Genomic DNA, 15,497 nt, shown 5'->3' with positions numbered 1-15,497 from the left:
CGAGAGTGGTAAAGACAAGAACTTTTTACTATAGGTATTGTGGGAAGCTTATATATGGACAGTTGTGCTCATACTTGACAGAAAGGCAGATTTCTTGAGTTTCACACTGACTACCATTAGAAGCTATTAAAAGCCAGGAGAAGTTATGGGGGAAAACCGGCAGAAGGGAATCAACTAATAGAGAAGTAGCTTTACAAAGGATGGAGTGTTACTGAAGGGACTAAGGACATCAAGAGTTGCAGAGTTGTGAGTTGCCCTACATACATATGTTTCTCCACTATATGATTCTCTGCCTGAATGTGTTCTGACTAATCTTCACAGACATTGTATGAAGTTTATAGGAAAGCCCAATGTTTCGATTATTCCTACTTTTGCTTTTTAATGAGCAATTGTTATGTTTTAATCATCCTGATTTTGCCTTCTGTTGAGTAAAAGTTGTGGTTACTTCTGTTTTGCCTTCTGAGTAAATATTATTATAATCATTCTTGTTTTTGCCTTATCTGTAAAGAAATGTTTTATGTTTAAGAATTAATAATGGGGTTGGGCAGCAAGGTGGCTCAGTGGATAGAGAGACAAGTCTGAAGATGGGTGGTCCTGGGTTCAAATCTGACCTCTGATCCTTCCTCGCTGTATGACCCTGGGTAAGTCACTTAACCTCAATTTTCTAGTCCTTACCACTCTTCTGCCTTGGAACTAATACTTAATGTTGATTTTAAGATGGCAGGCAAGGATTTTTTTAAAAAGAATAATGCCATGGTGACTGATTTCAAATAAATAGCAAATGCATCAGTAGGGGCAAAAGTTACTAGTGGTAAGTAGAATGAGTATCTCCTCCACAGCAGTTACCAGTAGGGCTCTGAGGCTGAGTTGAAGCCATGTGGTCAAAGCCTCCCTTTTCCATGGATAGTGAAAAACAAACAAACCTGACCTCCCGGTGTGAACAGGTAGGTTTGGGGCAATAAGATATTGACAGAAAAGGCTCATGGTACAAGTATTAATTAAGAATAGCAGAGCCTTTCTAACGCAGATCTTCTTCTCTGATAAGAATTCTGTGGTGAGCATGGACCTGATTACCAGACAGAGATATGGGGGACTGAACTAGGAGTTAGTGAATTGAGCTATTCCTGGGAACTGAGAGGAATCAATCTAGGACTACTGAGAAGGACCCAAATTTTAAAAAGTTGGTAGACAAATCCAAAAAGTAAAATCCAAATTAGCAGATTAAAAATTGATCATATAGTTTGAAGAGACTCAAAGTGTTTAGTGACCAGAAGTAATTGAGGCTTAATTGTGAAGCTTTAGACTACTTTGTTTATATAAGGAAGGCCCCCAAATCTCTTATGGCTCCACTTCTCTTGATACCTAAATGTATACAACCCTCAAACCTAACTTCTTTGAAAGAGGTATCTTTCATGGAAAATTTATCTCATAAGGTCACACATAAGGCTTATTATTCAGAGATTTTCAAGTGTGTAGTTTGTAAATGTATGTAAAAGTGAATTATGACATTACTCGATTCTTTACAATGTCACAAAGTACTTTCTATTAGCTATGGGAGGGTTTGGGACAAAAATTGCATTCACAGTTTGATCACCTGTCTTACTCCCAAAACATGGTTCCAAATTCACCCACAAAAAAGACAAAAATTTCCCCCTAAGAATATAGTGTCTGAATTAATTCCAAAAATAATGTGATCACTGATATCATTAGAATGAGTGATCGCCTCCCAGAGGAATTATTTTAAAAGGCTGAGAATTCATTTGTGTATGTAAATTTTAGTTCTTTGGTTGGTGGGTTTTTTTCCTTTAACCTGGACCTGAAATACCCTCAATGAAGGAGCTCCCAGTGTATAAATTCACTTTGCCAATGCTGACGGGCAACTATATAATAAGTCTTAAAGTTGTTGGATGCTTTTAGATAGCTTGTCCATTTTCAAACAGCCAGTATATGGCAGAAGTAGGACTTGAACTTTGATCTTCCTGATTTCAAGGGTAGCATTCTATCCATCATGACAAGATGTTTTTCTATTGATACTTTATTTTCTAAATTCAGTTTAAATGTAGCTGGTCATCATGTTTAGTTGTTTACTTTGATTTTCTATGTATAAAACATTTTTTTAAGAAAAAATATGAAGTTCCATTTCAGAAGTATAAGCATTGTGGCCTAAAAGGAAATCTGGGAAAGAACTGGAGATTTTAGTGAGATGTAAACTTAAGATGAGTCAAGTGTAATTGGTAAAGAAAATTAGTTTGATCTTAGACTAGAATGAGAGGCATGTGCTGTTTATCCTTCATTTCAAAGAGGACTAATGACATAGTGTTAGAAACTAGGAAGATGATTGTCCATCCCACTGAAATTCACCCTTGTGAGACTATAACTGGACTATTGTTTTTCATTCTGTACATATTTTTGGAAGAAAATTAATAAACTGGAATGTTCAGAAAGCAACAGGATGCTGAAGAACCTTGAAATCACCTCAGATGAGAATGGATGGAAAGAACCAGGAATGTTTAGCCTGAAGAAAAGATTTAGGGAAGATATGTGAAAGCTGTCTTAAAAGTATTTAAAGGAATAATCAAGTGGAAAAGATTAAACTTGTTCTGCTTGGCTCCAAGGGGTATAATTGGGAGTGAGTGGAAATTGCAAAGAAGCAGATTTTGGTCTGATTAGGCTAAACTTCATATGGTTGTATGTTAACAGAGGATTTTTTTTTTCAGGAAAGATTAGGATTACAGGAACTCTGAAGTCCCTTCCAAACATGGAATGGAAGGTGAGAAGAAATGTATAATATCCATCCCTACACATTCAAGGGTACCCTAGGAAAAACTCTCATAAGCAGAAATTGCTTTGCTTACCAATGCTCCTGCTATCAAGCACTACTTTATAAGAACTCCATGGACATTCCCCAGCCCCTATCAGTGCTTCTTATACAAAAATGGTGAATTGAATAGTCTGAGAAATGAATGAAAGATTACCAAATTAAAACAATATGCCATTTAACAGTTGTGTGACCTTGGATAATTTAATCTCTTCTGATCTGAGTTTCTTCAATTGTTAAATAGGGTAGTTGTGCTAAATTATAAATTTAGAGCTGAATACCCTTTGATCCAGCAATACCACTACTGGGGTTGTACCCCAAAGAGATAATAATGAAAAATGTTTGTACAAAAATATACCCAGATGTACTCTTTGTGGTGGCAAAAATTTGGAAAATGAGAGGGTGTCTCTTGATTGGAGAATGGTTGAACAAATTTTGGTATCTGAGGTGATGGAATACTATTGTGCTAAAAGGAGTGATGAACTGGAGGATTTCTCTATGAACTGGAAAGACTTCAAGAACTGATGCAGAATGAAATGAGCAGAACCAAGAGGACATTGTACACTGAAAGTGAAACACCGTGGAACTATCCTATGTCATGGATTTTACTACTAGTAGTAGTAATATAATAATCCAGTTCCTGAGAGACCTAAGAATGCCATCTACATTGGGAGTAGAAACTATGGGAGTAGAAACACAAAAGAAAAACTTATGACATCACTTATCACTAGCTTATATATAAATATATGATTTGGGGTTTCGGCATTAATAGATTGCTCTATGGTAATATGAATAATGTGGAAATAGATAATAAATGGATAACATTTGTACAACCCAGTGAAATTGCTTGTTGGCTCTGGGAGGAGGGAGGAAAAGAAAATGAATCATGGAAACATGGAAAAATATTTTTAAAAATAAAATTAAAATGTTTAATAAAAAATAACTCAGAGTTGGATAGAACCTTAAAGTCCAACACCCTCTAATAAAATTGAGATCCGGCTTCACTGGCTAGCTCAAGGACACACAGGCAATAAATGTTTTTAATCGAAGTCCCCTGAATTCAGAACTCCAAAATCAGTTGTTTCTTGTTTGTTTTTTCCATCTTTCACCCCTTCTGCCCAGGGCAGGGTTGTGCTGTAGCTCCGAGCAGGTTGTGAAATCTTAGGTGTGAGCATTTATTTACATCTTAGAAATTGGCAAATGCTAGAAATTAGGTGCTTGATTCGTTGTTTTGTTGTCCAGACTTTATAAAGGCAATGGGGAAGATGTTAATAATAAATTAAACTTTAAATTGTCGAAGGAACTTTTTTCCCCCAAAGTGGGTCGGTTGTTAAACATTGAAGCACGTACCTGATCCTAGCTCTAAATCTAAGCTTCTCCATGGTCAAGATGGGTCCCGCACTCAACAGCCTGGAGTCGGATAAAAGGGCCCCAGAACAGAGATCCCTTCCAGCCTTCTGAGAGACGCCCGGGGCTAGGGACTCAGAAATGGAACCCAGGACTTGGGTCTCCAAGTTTCGCTGCTCGAGGATGCCTCCTGGTATTCTTTTGCTGCACTCACTAGGATCTGGGCGGCTTCCCTTTCTCTTCAAGTTCCCAAGCCCGTGGACATTCCAAAGACAGAGGGTTTGAATAATTCCGAACCAAACCCCAAAGCTCCACCCCTAGCATTTCCCCAAATCAAAGACATACACGCTAAAGGACTCCCTTTAAAGCGTCTGACGATAACGCGCTCGGTGTAGCGTGGCGCCGTGCGACTAGGGGCGGGACTTCCTCTCTGTTCACACTTCTTCCGCCGGAAATGCTGTATTCTTTGTCGGTAGTTCAAAACTGGTGGCGGCTGCAGGCCGTGTTCTGGGATCTTGTCTTTGGCTGCCTTCCGTTCGTCTTTTGTTGGGCCTCGGGAAAGGGGAGGGAGGCAGGCAGGCAGGCGAGAAGCATGAGCAGGGTTGGAGAGAGAGGAGGAAGTCAGGGGCTGGGAGCAGGGGGCTGGCGAGGGTGATCCGACATCTTTGATCCTTTGGGGATCGAGGGGAGAAGAGGGAAGGGAAGAGGGCGTCGGGTGGTCTCTGGGGTATTCCGCTCTCTTTCCGTAAGGCCTGAGGAAACCCTGCCCTCTGTAGCTATAATGTGCCCTTCTGCCTTCCTAGAATCAGAGCTGGAAGGGACCTTAACCTCTAACTTAACTTTATTCTACAGTTGGAGAAACTAAGGCCCCGCAGGGATTGTGACTTGGCTAACGTCAAATAAGGAGTAAAAAGCAGAATTAAAATTTCATCTCGGTCTTTCTGTCTCAAATACTGTGCTACCCAGAAAGAAATCTCGATTTCAACAACCATTACTTATGAGTCAGGAACTCTGCTAAGTGTTGGAGATACAGAGGCAAAAACTTCCTGCCCTTGAGAAGCTCACATTCGTTTTTCTTTTTCTCTTATTTTTTTTTTTTAGCTTAACCGTTGCACAAGACTTTTTTTTTTTAATCAATTTTTATTTTTTTCAGGAGCTTACGTTCCAATAACACATAAAGACCAGACCGAGTGGATGGAAGATAATGCCAAAGGGAAGGAACTGGGGCCAAGGTCTGCAAAGATCTTTAGGAAATGGGATTCGAGGTAAGAAAAAAGCCAGGGAAGCTAAGAGAGATAAAGGAACAGAATATTACAGTCTTGGGGACAGCCAGTGCAAAAATGTGAAGTTGGGAGCTACTAAAATATGCAAAGCTCAGACAAAATGCAAGAGTAACCTGGAGGGCATAGAGAATCCCTGGAATTTGAGTAATGGGATGACAGGCTTCCTATGGTTTAGGAAAATCACTTTATAAGTGAAGCATAGATTAAAGTATGGAGAGAGACTTGAGGCTGGAGTCAAATTAGAAGGCCTTTAAAATAGCCCCAATTGTGAGGTGAAAAGATCCTGTATTAGGCTGGTAACTTCTTGGGTTTTTGTTTGTTTGTTTTAAACCCTTAACTTCTGTGTATTGGCTCATTGGTGGAAGAGTGGTAAGGGTTGGGCAATGGGGGTCAAGTGACTTGCCCAGGGTCACACAGCTGGGAAGTGTCTGAGGCTGGATTTGAACCTAGGACCTCCCGTCTCTAGGCCTGACTCTCAATCCACTGAGCTACCCAGCTGCCCCCCAGGCTGGTAACTTCTTAAGCAGAGAAGTTTTGACAAGTTATGTTAGAAAACATCTCACCCCAAGCTTGCTTTTTACATGTGAACCCAGAATCACTGTTTGGAACTAGAAACCTGAAATATACAATAAAGCATTTTCTTGTTTTCTAGGGGGCCATATATACCTAACAGGGTCTTCTCATGTTCTGCTTTTCATGTATGGATTTATTAAAAATCTCATGTGTATATATTAGGCTTTAGTGACACAAAGACAACAGTACTGTCCATATGGTGCTTACATTACATTTTGTTACTAGTGTCACATATTACTTGTAGCATAAACTGGCTCTTATCTGAGGAGAGAATTCCTGATAGTTATAAACATTTTCAGTAGGCTTATCTGGTTCCCTATTAATACTGAATTTGAAATCAGTTTGGAAGAGATTATAGTTTTTGCTATTAACTACTTGTACAAAATTGAAAGTTACTTCACTTGGTAGTGTCTCTGTTAACTCTTTGTAAATGAGGAAGTAGAACGGCTCTTCCAGTTCTAGAACCATGCATGACCCTATAAAATCCTACGATCTTTTTAATTGTTATTTTGTTTAACATATAATGTCATAAAGTCCCATGACCTTGTCATTTAATTGCTATTTCATTTTCAACTGAACATATCTTAGAAAGTTTGCCAAGAAGAAAATTTTTCATTGTGGATTGCTTAATAATAGCTGATACTTTGGTAGCACTTTTAGAATTCATAAATTATCTTCTCTACATTTTTATTTGAGCTTCACAATCTCTTTGAGGTAGGTACAAGTATTACTGTTATTTTACATATAAAGAAACTGAGGTTCTGAAAGGTTAAATAACTTCTGTAGATAAGATTTGAACCCAGATCTGGCTTAAAGTCCAATGATCTTCCCACTACATTCCCTGAAATTTAGCACTCTTAATACTATAGTTATTTATCCCCTAACTTTTTAGTGCACTTTGGGAAATACTGCCCCTGCCTTCATGAATTCTGAAGACTAATAGTCACTATTGTAGATAAATTTTTATATTAAAGGGAAAGAGTTCTTTATTCAGTTCTTTTCATCCTCTAAAAATAAGCTCAAATTTTGAGTCATCCATTAAATCTAAATGGCTGTGTTGATACAGTCCTTAGAGTTCTTTGGAAAGCTGCTGACTTGATTCCAGAGATAGCTCTTAGAGTTAAAATTGTTTTTGTGGCATTTCTTTGCCATGTACCTTATCTCTGCTTTGCTTATTAATGAAGATGCTTTACTTTTTCTTCTTATTGTGAAAACAATCTTTTATTTATTGTTTATTTTTAAGATATTAGTTTTCTGGTTTTTTTTTGTGTTTTTTTTTAAGATAATTGGCCCTTGTGTTTTGCTTTTAAAAGGACCCATGAGATCCTGGGCAAGTCACTTGACCCCCATTGCCTACCCTTACCACTCTTCCACCTATAAGTCAATGCACAAAAGTTAAGGGCTTAAAATAAAAATAAATAAACAAACAAACAAACAAACAAATAAATAAATGAAAGGGCCCATGAATCTCTGGCTTTAAATTTACAAATTGTTTAACAAACTAATACCAGGCAATTCTTTATTTCTTTTGCCAAAAAGTTCATCTTCTACCTACTATATCTTAAGCCCTCAATGCTTTGTTTAATGCTTTGTTTAGTTTTATTTTAGACCTACTGAAGGCAAGGACCTAAGGAACTTTGTCAAGCAAATTTTTCTTTAAACTTAATTTCCACTGAGATTTAGGAACTATAATTAGGCCATTTAGGCTAGAAATGAGATAAGCCAAGTCAAATTCATAGAAGTTAGAATATATAGTGTGCATTCAAATAACGTGACCACATCAGTGAATTCATTCTTCACACTAATTGGGACCTACTATTTTAATATCATGACATTCATTTACCACATAACAATTCTACATCCAAAGTTGCACAGTAGTAAGGACGGGGTTAATTTAACAGCTAGATATTCCCTGACTCCTCTTTGATTCTAGGAAAATACTCCTCTGTTTAGACCATTTTTCTCCAATGGCCCTGAAGGGGAAAAAATTGGAAGGGGGAAAAACTGGTAAGCATCTCATTAAAAGAAAAGATTTTAGTGTCTGGCACATGGTAATAAACCTTACAGCAGAATTTTGAAGTTATGCTTTAGGTGTACAAAGAAAATGTGCTAATGTGTTTCATTGAAAGACTGATGGTTGTAAATGGTTAGTAGCCCTCATTTTTCCATTTTCTTTCAAGGAAAAATTCAACCTCATGAGGTGCCATTATGTCTGCATTTTGGTTGAAAAGTGCTATTGAGCTAGAGCAAAATTTCTTGTAACTCCTGTCTTCTGTTCCTTGAGATAATGAGTTTACATTAATAATTAATAATTAGTATTAAGCTTCTGTTACCTTTTGAATTCAAGAGCTCTTGTACATAGTCAAGCTTCTAAAGTTTCCTATAAATTCTTTAGAGAAAGGAGATAATCACATTTTTAATATGATTTAATAGTTTAAAACAAATAAACTTTCTAAATAGAAATTATATATGGAACTTCTATATTTCTCATACTTTTCTGGCTGGTGTTTAAAGATTAAGCAAACCTAGCTTATTGTCTAGAAAATGGCAATCAAAATGATTTTGACAATTGTTGATTTTAAAATTAATATTCAATATCTCAAAAGAATAATATTTATAGAGATTTATTAATATTTAACTAGAGAGCTAGAGAACATTCCCCACTCACTTCACGTGGAAGAGAGAGAGCTAGGGCAACAAAGACCAGTCACCACTCAATTCACGTGGAAGAGAGAGAGGGGCATTACCCAAAACTTATTATATACAATCATGCAAAAGATGCAAATAAATAGAAAGGAAAAGGAATTGTGGGTAATCCAGAAAGGCATCCTGGGCAATGCAGTTCCAGTGGGTTCAAGATTTTCCAACTATACACAATAATTTTGCCAGTTATAGAGTCTTAAAAAAAAAAGCACTGAAATGTGCTAACTTTATAGTTTCCAGTAGTCTATCTCATACCGAAGTTCTATAAATAAGCTTAATGTTTCTTTCCTCTAGTCCCTTATTAAATCCTGATTTTTTTTTTTTGAGGAATACACACACGCACACACACACACACACACATGCACCAATACTGCCAAAAGCTAGTTTTCATTTATTTGCAGGTACTAAAAAGACAAGTTTAAGTGAGAAGGTTTTGAGGACAGACTTTATCCAATGTCATTTGGGATGCCATTTCTTGTTTGTACTTAAAGTATACAACTAAGAATACCATAGGGACTTGGTGGGAACTGGTACTTTCCTGTTGGACATTTTGTGAGTCATCGACCCCTTCGAAGTTTTTTGTGTGTGTCACTAGCCCTGTTTGAACATAAATCTCTTGGAGAAAGACCAGTGTGCCTCTGAGAAAAGCTATAGTGTGAACAAAGGAAACTACAAAATTCATACCCAAGTTTTTGGTATAGAATTAAGCAAGTGAAAGTAGAAGTGTGGTTCTGTCAGAAGCTGGAAACTAGGGATAGTTTTAGCTTCTTATGAGTATTGCTTCATTTGGCCAGCATGGGGAGAAATGAAAGTAAAACTTTAAAGAGTTTTAGGGAAAAAATGTATATAGAGCCAGCAAACCAGAATAAATCTTAAGGAAGAAAGGGGGATGTTTGACTTGAATTCCAGGGTAACACAACTGACACAGTTTTTTGAGTCTAATAAATTGTTTCATTCCTTCTAGGACTTTTCACTTAAGGTCAACAAAAGGAAGTAGTGACTCTCTAGGACTTATTGTCAGATAATGGAGTTCATCTGCTACTTGCATGTAGTAAATTCATTCAGCAGCTACTGAAATGAAGTGAGTATACATAGACTTTAAAGATTCAGATCTAATCATGAATTTTTGAAAGTAAGAGAATCAACCTGTTGTGATCTGAATATTCTGACATTCAAAGGAGAAAATGTCTCCCTTCAGAATTTGAATCTCCCGGAGGCCTAAGAAAGTGGAGTCATTGAAGTCATGCTGACTCTTCTGATACTAGCCTCCTAAATGAAAAGGTCGTTGGAACAGGCCCTGTCTTCAAGATGAATTCAGGTCCTACTTCATCAACCAACACTGAAATAAAGTTTGCCATATTCTGACATTATAAAATGACTCATAACTAGTGGAGGAATGTGACATTATGGAGCTTGCTTTAGTAGCAGGTAAGAGGGTGAGCTTTACTTTTTCCTGGAGTAGTTATTGCCATTATAAATCTTAAAGCTTTCTTCTGAACTCCAGTCCTAAATCAACTCCCTATTGGGCATGTCCTCATGGAAGTTCCATCAGTGCCTCAAACACAACATGCCCACAATAGATATGGGAAATAAGATAAGAGTCATTGATTCCAGAGTTAAAGCCTCAGCATTTGGGAGATTAGGAGTGCACTCAGTTGAAATAGGGTGATTTGTAAGAGAGACAGTTTTAGTTAATAGCTAGGAGACAAAAAAATGCAGTCCTTAATCTCTTTCACTGGGACCTCTAAGTTTTTCAAGCCTTTCTTAGGTTATCATCCCTGTTGGGACTTAAACCCCTCCCCCCTTTTCACATTTCTAACTGTAATTAGTTCAACTCTGCTGAGTTCTCTACTTCCAGATCCCTTATCCCAATATACAATCAATTCTCATGCCTTGTCACATCTCTACCCAGTATTCTGACCATCCACCACTTCCATTCCTCACCTGCTTCTGTTGAAAGGAGCTAAAGTCAGTCAACCAAGCTGTCAACAAGAAAGTTATGGCCCTATAACAAAGCAATTCTACTCTTCCCTAAAGAAACCTCTCCCTGCAGCCCTCACAACTGAGGATCTTGCATTGTGCTTTCCTGAAAAAATAGAAGCCTTTCGCTATAATTTTTTTTTTCTGTATCTCAGAACCCTTCAATATCTTATCCCACGATTTTTTTCCAATCTAATAAATAGATATCTCTTACTACTTCACTGAAGCTAAGCTTTAAATTTATCGTTAATCCTTATTCCTATCCTCTCTCGTTGGAGCAGGTTGATGCCATAGTTTTTCTTTTTAATCTTCAGCCTTTCCTCTTTCTTGATTCTTTTCCTGCTGCCTGCAATACTTTTAGGTCTCTCCCATCCTTAAACTTTCCCTAGAACTTAACATTTCCTCAAGCTGCCTTCTTTCATACCTTCCCTTTCACTGTCAGACTTCTAGAAAAAGCTGTTATATCCTCTCCTCATTTCTCACTCCTTTGCATTCTGACTCCCAACTTTGTCACTAAATAGAAACTGCTGTCTCTAATGAGCTCTTAATTGCCAGATCTGAGGACTTTTTCTCATTCTTCTTGATCTCTGCTGCAATTGAGACCTGACCCATCTTGGCTCGTGCTGCACTATCTTCTCTGAGTTTTTATGATATTGGTCTCTTGTTTATTTGTCCATCCCTTTTTCTGCTAGCTTATTATCTATATAACTTCTTTTCTTCTGGGTCCTCTTCTCTATGCTGTGTTATAGTGAGAAAAAGGCAGATCTTGGAATCAGATGCTTCTTTTACTTGATGACCTCATCTGTCCCCAGAGGTTTAATTATCATCCCTATGCAAGTGACTCCCAGACCTCTATCACCATCCTTAATCTCTGAGCTGTAATTGTACTGTTGGATATCTCTTAACTGGATGTAGTATAGAGATCTTAAATTTAATATTTGCAAAATAGAAATCATTATCTTTTTTCCAAAACCCTTCTATTTGATATTGATTTTGATAATTCTGTCAAATTAGATAAAATTTGTAAAGCACTTGGCATAGTATCTGGCACATAGTAGGCATCTAATAAATGTTTGTACCTTTCTCCCTTTCCACCATTTTCTTAGCTTCCCTGGTTTTTTTTTTCCCCAGGCCACCACTCTTAAGTACCCAGTTTCAGTACTTCAAAACTTATGCTTGACTTTAATGCATATATCCACTCAGTTGTCAAATCTTGTCATCTCTATGATACCCCACACTGCCAGCCCCTTCTATCTTAACTCATATCCACTCCCCTGGTTCAAACTCTCACCTAGACTATGGCAACAGTCTTCCATTTGTTCTCCCTGACTTTTTTTTTTTTTTAAACCTTCTATATTAGAACTAATATGGTTTCAAGGCAGAAGAAATAAGGTCTGGGCAATGGGGGTTAAGTGACTTGCCCAGGGTCTCATAGCTAAGGAAGTGTCTGAGACCAGATTTGAGCCCAGAACCTCCCCTCTCCATACCTGGCTCTCTCTACTGAGAAGTTTAGCTGCCAACTCCCAAGGCCAGTATTCTTTCCATTCTACCACCTAGACCTTTATATGAACTATAATAGCATTCTTCTGCATAAATATTAAGAAGAAAGTATTGGCTGGAGAAAGAAAGAGGAGTGGTTCTGGTTGTTTGCTCTGTTCCATGTAGGATCCTCACTTAGTTTTCTGGGATCCTTTCTCAAATGTATATGTAAATGGAGGGGGGGAGGATATGCCAAATTACCTTTCAGAGGACCCTTCAGTCTAGTATTTCTTTGGTTAAATGTGATAGATTATGAAAATAAATGCCTTGCTAGCCATGCATTTATTAAGCTTTTACTAAATGTCATGAAAGCTTATGTCTTCAAAAACTTTATTGTATATATTTAAGGGATTGGGCATCAGTAGGAAATTAGTTGTCTGTGTAGCGATTCAAATGAATTACTCTAATTCTACCCAAATGTATATCTAGTGTTTATGATATGACTACAATCCCACCCAATTTTTAAAAAATCCTTTCCTGTAATTTTGTAATAATCAGTGATGTTAAGGCTACACTGACTCATTCTCTATCCTGAAATACAAAACTGACAGATACGCCTTGGATAAATTGCCAAGAGCTACATAATAAGTTAGAAATAAAACTAGTAATGGAAGTGAAGGCTTGGTATTTCCTGTACTTTCACTGTATAGCCTTCAATGGTTCTAAATCTGTAAGAAGGCTTTGTTATTCATACAGCAACTTCTCTGTGTAATTGCTTGGCTTTTTTCCCCCCAACAGGCTCATGTAAAAATGACAGGGTGTGTCCTCTTGACCGAAACAAGCTATGTGAGCCAGACCACTGAATGGAAAGAGTTCAGATGTTGCTTTGAGTGACTGATGCTTGCAAAAACAGGTTTTGGTTTTAGATGAAGTTTATTTCTTAATGTCTGGTAGAAAGGAAATCAGGAATGGTAATGTCTTACTGATGAAGAAAAACAAGGTAACTTGAATTATCCTAACATTGTTTCTTTTGAGTGTCATTACTTTTAAGATATAATAAAATTTTTATTTAAAATCTTAGGTCCTGGGTTTTTCTCTTTTATGAAGCCATATAAAATTTTGAACAATGTCAAAGAAAAACTACACCATTATATTTCTTTAATATATTTTATTCTGGAAATAAATCTTACCAAATTGATTGGGAAAGTTGTTAATTCATAAATAACATGAGATTAGAAGCTATACTTCTCCAGTAGATGGGGCTTTTCAAAACATAAAACCATCTTATTCTTTTTGTCATGCTTTAAAGGGTACTAAAAATGATGGGGAATTTTAAATAGGCTTATTTCAAGTGTGATAAAGATTCGGTGGTGAGATTAGAACATAGACAAGTTGAAATACATGGCATTAATTTCAGTACTATACAAACATTCTAGTTTCATTAATGCAGGACAGTTTTATCATTTGATTCATATAACAGTTTTATAACTAATACACATGCAGAACTTAAAAGTTGACTACCAAGTTTTTTAATTTACTAATGGAAACCTGAAACATGATTAATAGGAATAAAGCTGGTTAGGGTAGAGTTTACTGACAGTCAAGCATCAAAGTGGTGGTGAGAATAGTAGATTTGTGATTTCCAACTTGGTCATTTTCCTTTATGGTGAAGCAGACCTCTTGCAGACAATATTTAGCCTTTCATAAATGAATAATTGTTTAACCACTTTATATGCTCTGCTGTTAAGTGTTTGTTGCTTTTCGATTCCTCTCATCCTTTCTTGCTCCAGAAATTCCCATATCCGCACTGCTGGTTCCACATTACTGACTTGAGAAAAGCTATATTCAGCCCTCACATGAGAGGACACCACCTGCAATATGTCCCCATCAGATAGGACTGTGGGTGTTCTCTTTCTGCAATATGTTGTTTCTTTGTCAAACAACTTACTAGGCTTCTATCAGGTTCAGCAAATATTAAACAGCATGATCTTGTGCTAAAATTCCAGTTCCCCTAATTCTTTCCATGAGAAGGAAAACAACTCCAAAATAACTTAACAGTTTAGTCTACTTAACAATGTTGAGTTCAGAGAAGAATTCAAGGGCTGGGGTGGTGAGGGAAGGCATCCTACAGGGCTGGTCCTCAAGGTGGGGAGCAGAAAGGGTGTGCAGCTGGTGCTTGAATCCCCTGTGCTAAAGTGAGAAAAGGTGAAAGCTGGAATCAGCTCTGGGTTCAGGTCCTGGCTTCAAGAGTTTCTGATCTGTGTGACCTTGGAGAACTGGCTTGACCTCATGGTCTGTAAAAAACAATCGGACAGTGCTTATGTGACAAAGCTTTGTAAATGTGAGCTACTGCTACAAACCATGGCCTGCAAGTGGGAATGTGCAGCATATGTTGATGCAGAATGTAGGAACTAAACTAAACCGTGAAGTTAGACTTAACCTCTTGGCAGTGAGAGATATACGGAACCTATAAAGCCTTTTGAGCAGAAATAATTTGACACACTTATTCTGATCAGCTTCACAGAATGAAGGGTAGATCGAATCGGGTGAAACAGGACAGAAGCTCCCATAGCAATTCCTGCAATAAAGCCCTGAAGGAGGGTTACTGCACAGGAGCCAAGGGAAAGAGCAGCCAAATACAAGAGCATCTACATAAACTATCCAGTTTGGCCAAAAAAAAAAGGAAGGAATCTCAATGTATGGCTGATTTACTATGGCTTATTTTATATGTACTCATGGAAGTATATATGAGTGAGCCCACTTTTATAAATTCAGTTATGATGTGTAGTGTGACAAGTTTTATCCAAAGGTCAGGTGATGCACCCCAGATTAAGCTCTTCAGACTTTCCAACTACCTAGATTACCAAGTTTTCCCTACTTGCTCATTTGTCTCTTTGATTCTCTGCCTCTCACCCATAAGTCTTAGTTTTCCTTCTCCTTTTTCAAAAGATTGGGACCCAGTCACTGCTCCTTGAATGTTTATGCAATAACCATATAATTTGATATTTCTGCTTCCCCTGTGACACTCTTCCTAACCAAATCCCCATACACAAGGATCTCTCCAAATTGAACAAGAAAGCATTGTGTTAGTAATTGTGTTAAGTACTAGGGATGCAGATACAAGCCAGTAGACTGTCTTCAAAAAGCTTTAGTTCTAATGGAGGAAGGCAATAGAAAGGAGGAAGGTTAAGGTATGAGTGGTAGGGTAGCATGGTTTAGAAATGGCCTGGAAATGACACGGAGGCCTGGACACTAATTTTCTGCCTTCTGTTTTTTAGGTATAGAGTATGTTTCTTGAGGACAAGACCTGTATC

At 37.5% G+C, this 15,497-nt stretch overlaps 1 long non-coding RNA gene and 1 other non-coding gene across 2 annotated transcripts; both read left to right on the top strand.

The window, feature by feature from the left end:
• The first annotated feature begins 5,279 nt into the window (after positions 1–5,279).
• LOC123238119 lies at positions 5,280–15,273 on the top strand. Its single transcript, XR_006505484.1, has 3 exons — positions 5,280–5,430; positions 9,689–9,805; positions 12,982–15,273. It is a non-coding gene; the product is annotated as an uncharacterized LOC123238119 (long non-coding RNA).
• LOC123238496 lies at positions 9,935–10,066 on the top strand. The gene has a single exon (XR_006505659.1).
• Positions 15,274–15,497: the final 224 nt, after the last annotated feature.

The sequence above is a fragment of the Gracilinanus agilis genome, chromosome 2 (genome assembly GCF_016433145.1).
Source record: "Gracilinanus agilis isolate LMUSP501 chromosome 2, AgileGrace, whole genome shotgun sequence".
Taxonomy (NCBI): Eukaryota; Metazoa; Chordata; class Mammalia; order Didelphimorphia; family Didelphidae; genus Gracilinanus; species Gracilinanus agilis.
The sequence above is the reverse complement of the archived record's forward strand: the minus strand, read 5'-3'. Positions and strand labels throughout refer to the sequence as shown.